The sequence below is a fragment of the Elephantulus edwardii genome, unplaced genomic scaffold, assembly GCF_000299155.1.
Source record: "Elephantulus edwardii isolate Elephantulus edwardi_28Jun2011 unplaced genomic scaffold, EleEdw1.0 scaffold00104, whole genome shotgun sequence".
Classification (NCBI taxonomy): domain Eukaryota; kingdom Metazoa; phylum Chordata; class Mammalia; order Macroscelidea; family Macroscelididae; genus Elephantulus; species Elephantulus edwardii.
The window spans coordinates 6,140,840-6,145,603 of NW_006399854.1; the positions used below are offsets into that span (position 1 = coordinate 6,140,840).

The 4,764-nt window shown below is 38.1% G+C and overlaps 1 pseudogene; it reads left to right on the forward strand.

The window, feature by feature from the left end:
• The window catches only part of LOC102871238, an 11,590-nt pseudogene extending 7,333 nt beyond the window's left edge, over positions 1–4,257 (forward strand).
• The last annotated feature ends 507 nt before the right edge of the window (positions 4,258–4,764 follow it).

Here is a 4,764-nt window from a genome sequence, read left to right on the forward strand (position 1 = left end):
TTTGTGCCTAACTCAAATGTGATCCAGCAGAATGCAGAAAATCTAGACCAATATCATAAAAATGTGTCATCAGGATCAGAGGAAGACTCATGAACAACCTGTGTTATGCAGATGACAAACCATTGGTTGCAGAAATTAAAGATTTGAAGCACTTGCTGCAGAAGATCAAAGACTTCAATATGGATTATATCTCAACAGCAAGAAATCAATAGCTAGGCACTCCCAGAATCAATGTGATTGTCTTTGGTGAATGTAAATGGCTCTGGATATGAACATGTTTGTTTCTCTTCAGATAGAAATAGAGTCAGGCCATAATGTGATACCTGATAGCCAGATAAATGAAATGCATTTTGTAGCATCCCAACACCATGACCATGGCTGGTCCCTTTTACAGTCATTCCTGATAATGACATAACATCATAATAACATAATCAGTGGAAATTTTTGCTTCCTAAGTTAAACACAAATATTTCTTTCATCTAAGATTCTGAAATGTAATGTTGCTATTTTCCTATCAAGAAGTAGACTTTAATTCCCTTATCGTAAACCTTGACTGGTTTCTGTGACATAATTGATAGTAAATGCAGTGAAAGTGATGCCATGTGATTTTCAAGACCAAGTAAAAAGCTCTACGACTCTGTTTTGATCTTTCAGAACAGTCTCTCTCCCAGTACTTTCTGTCTGGATGCCCCCTCTTATAATCCACGTGCCACTGTGTGAGAAATCTAAGCCATTAAGAGATGATACATAGAAGGCCATCTAACTGTCATAGCAGAGTTTCACCTTTTCATTAATCATCTCAATTAATAGGAGATTGAATGAGAAAATCTCTTGATCATTCTTGAATTCAACTATAACTCAATCCCTAGATATTTACGTCTTTCCCACTAAACTTTCAGATACTATAAAGCAGAAAAAGCTTGTTCATACTGTAGCTAATCTGAATTTTTGACCCATAGAATCAGTGAGAACAAGAAAATGGTAGGTATTTTGCACTACTAAATGTATGATGTAGAGGTAGCATGTTGAGGTATCTGGAACAAAGGCCTGTTACTAGTTTGTAGCCCTAATTGTATTTTATGCAAGATGTAGGCTAATTTATTTATAGGATAATTTGGTCCTAACACCTATGTAAGTCTATATATTTGAAGCATATACTATTATCTCTGAGCACAATGTTTTATCTTTCTTAGAGAAATAAAATTCAGGAGCTAAATCAGTTCGTGGTTGGAATGTGCTGAGCTGATCAGGTGTAATTTCCTTATCACTTGTGGCACAGAATTTACCATCTTTTCTCTATCTGCAGAAGTTCTGTGATAACAAACAAAAACGTTACCATTTTCTAAAAGACAAGCTTTGGTCAAATTTCCTGTTTGATTCACTGACCAGATGGTTTGGTAGGTAATATCAACATATCAGGCACTTTATTGATTCTAGCACATTAATTTTTCTAATATAATTTTTTTCTTTTCCAATCTATGTTTGGAGCTGTGGATCAAGTTCTTGTTAGCTCACTTGGATTATTGCTATCGTCTCTTAATAGCTTCCTAATCTCTTAATAGCTTTCCTTTCCAGCCATTCATCCTACACTCTATGATGAAAGAGAGACCTTCCTTATACAGCTCTGGCCCATCCTCTTTTTAGTTCAAAATAATTTTCTAGCTTTATCTTCTCCTTGATATCTTATCACTAACACACATACACACACACACACACACACGCCTCATCAAATGATGTTTAATCAAATCTAGATGTATTTTCTCTTTACTGGTCCTTAATTATCCAAGAACAGATCTAAAATTCTAGTTATAGACACAAGCTTTTTTCTATAGACATATGAAAAGCCTCAATATTTCAAAAGAGGAAATGTAATATGAATAATCAGAACTATCAACACATACTTAAAAAAACACTAGTCACTACAAAAAGAGGGAACAAAAGCCTAGATGGAAATCCTATTCGTGGTTTTTTATAGGTTACAATTTGTAACAGAGTAATTCTTGTGTACATTGTGATGTTGGGTATCATAGACTTAGAAATAAATCATAGCTGACCCTTCAGTAAGTTTTCAGAGGTGGTTTAAATTGTAAAGGAGAAGATTCCTCACACAGAGCAGCCGATTGATACAAACTACATGCCTTTGGTTTGACAGCACAACTCCTTACCACAAAACCATCAGAACTTCAAATTGTTGTTAGGTACCCTTTTATATTTTATATCTGTATCTACATATGTATGAATTGCATCTCAATGTCAGGAAAACAAAGATTCTTACCACTGGACCAATAGGCAGTGTCATCATGGATGGAAAGGAGGTTGAAACTATCAACAGCTTCATTTTGCTTGGATCTGCAGTTAACACCCTTGGTATGAGCAGTCAAGAAATAAGGAGATGCATTGTACTGGAAATATCTGCAATTAGGAATCTTTCCAAATTATTGAGCAGTAGTGATGTCAGTTTGAAAACTAAGGTGCATCTGATTCAGGCCATGGTCTTTCCAATTACCAGCTATGCATACAAGAGCTGAACAATGAATGATTACAGAAAAAGAATTCCTACCTTTGAGCTGTAGTGTTGGAGAAAAACACTGGATATCCCATGGACGGCTAAGAGAACAAACAGGTATGTCTTGGGAAGGTGCAGCTGGAGTGCTCTTTGGAGGCAAGAATGATAAGGCTTCTCCTCACATACTTTAGACATGTTGTTAAGAGGTGCTATTCCTTGGAGAAAGACATGATGCTGTGAAAGGTGGAGAGTCAGCAAAGGAGAGGAAATCCTCAACCAGGTGGATTGATAATGCTGACTACTGCAATAGGCTCTTGAGTGTCAGGATGTGTAAGATGGTTCAGAATAGAACAGGGTTCAGATCTTTTGTTCATACGGTTGCTGTGAGTTGTGCTCTTTTGACGACATCTAACAACACAACAACATCCATATATGTATTGTTGCTTTTGGTAAGTGCTGTTGAGTCAATAACAAGTGATAAGTGACCTTATGAATAGCATATTGAAACCCTGCCCCACCCTGATCTTCCTCATGACCATCTTCACGCTCACACTTACTGCAGTGACAAAGGACATAATATTTCCCTTTTGGAAACATACCCACAGTTTATTGACAAACGTTCACTATCCTTGCCTGCCAGAAGCACTTACATTGAACTTCTTCCAGGGTATATTTTCTTAACCAACACTACAGTTCAAAGACATCAATTTTATTCCAACCTTCCTTCTTCAGTGTACAACTTTCAGATGCATGCAAATCAATTTAAAATTAAAATTTATTTCATCAGGTGCACCTTAGTCTTTAAAATTACTTAATTGCTCCTTAGTGCTTTGCAGTGGTCCTTGACAGCAGATTTTCACAATGTAACACTTCTTTTTATTTATTGTCTACTGTGACCCTGCATACTGATTGGGAATCCAGGTAAAATGGAATAATTGACAACTTCAAAGTTTTTATGACCTGCTCTCTTTTTTGGTAATAAGTATGTTAAAGTGTCCTCCATCTATCTGTCTGTGACAATCTGGGTGGGCTGTTAGATTGTAGGAATTTGTTTATTTCCTCTAGTTTTTCAAATTTATCAGTGTATATCTTTTCATCAGTCTTTTCTCCAGTGATTATAATGCTGCCTTTTGGTACAGTGGGGAAGATTTTTGTTTTCTTGATGTTGAGATGTAATCCATATTGAAGGCTGTACTTTTTCAGCTGAAATAAGTGCTTCCATTCTTCACAGTCTGGAATCAAGGTTGTGTCATCTGCATAACACATGAGTCTTCTTCCAATCATGATGACACATTTTTCTTCATAGAATCCAGCTTCTAGAATTATTTTCTCAGCATATTGATTTAATAGCTATGACACATGCCTTTCCTTATTCTAAACCATGCAGTATCTACTTGTTCTTTTCCAGTGACTAATTTTTCATCTACGTACAAGTTTTAAATGAGCACAAGCAAATATTCTGGAATTATCATTCTTCTCAATATTAGCCATAATTTGTTATGATCCACATAGTCAAATGTCTTTCCTACCTGGGCTTGAGCAATGGGCGATGTGGAGGCACATACGAACACCTTGAGATTGGGGACCAGGAGAGGGTCAGCGATTATGCAAGTGGTTGTGGATGGAGACCCCTCAAGAGACCAGAGCTGCAGCAGGTAGTAGCTGTACTAGGGAGTGGAGCAGTGGTGGCTGCGACCTTAAGACAGAGTGGAACAGCAGCAGCAGGAAAGACCAACATCACAGTCCGTTAATCTGAGCCACCATATCTAGGGTTGGCTGGGAGGAGGAGGGAGAGGAGTGCAGACCAGGCAGGACCAGAATCTGATGGGGAACTGTGTGGGAGGGGAGGGGGGGCTGGTGGGAGGGGCTGAAAGATATGTTGGAGGAAGTAGATGCTGGCAGAGCAGGGCAAGGGCAAAACCAAATCACAGGAGCCAAAGTATGGGTGGAGGGGTGGGGAAACAACACTTCTGTGTAAAATGCTTGCCTATCAGATAGTGTTATACATTGAACATCTAAATTAAGGCAGACTAGGGAGAAGGGGAGAGCAGGCCTTAGAAAACCCGATGCACAATGTTGTTGTTATATGTCATCAAGTTGCCTTTAACTTATAGTGACCCTATAGTGCCATTGACTCAGACACACCTACCCTCATTGCCCTAGTCACTGTATCAATCGAGAACACTTAAATTAGACTAGTGGATATGGCATCTGAGGATGAGCCCTCCACTTTGCAAACACAAAGAAGGAGGAAAAAT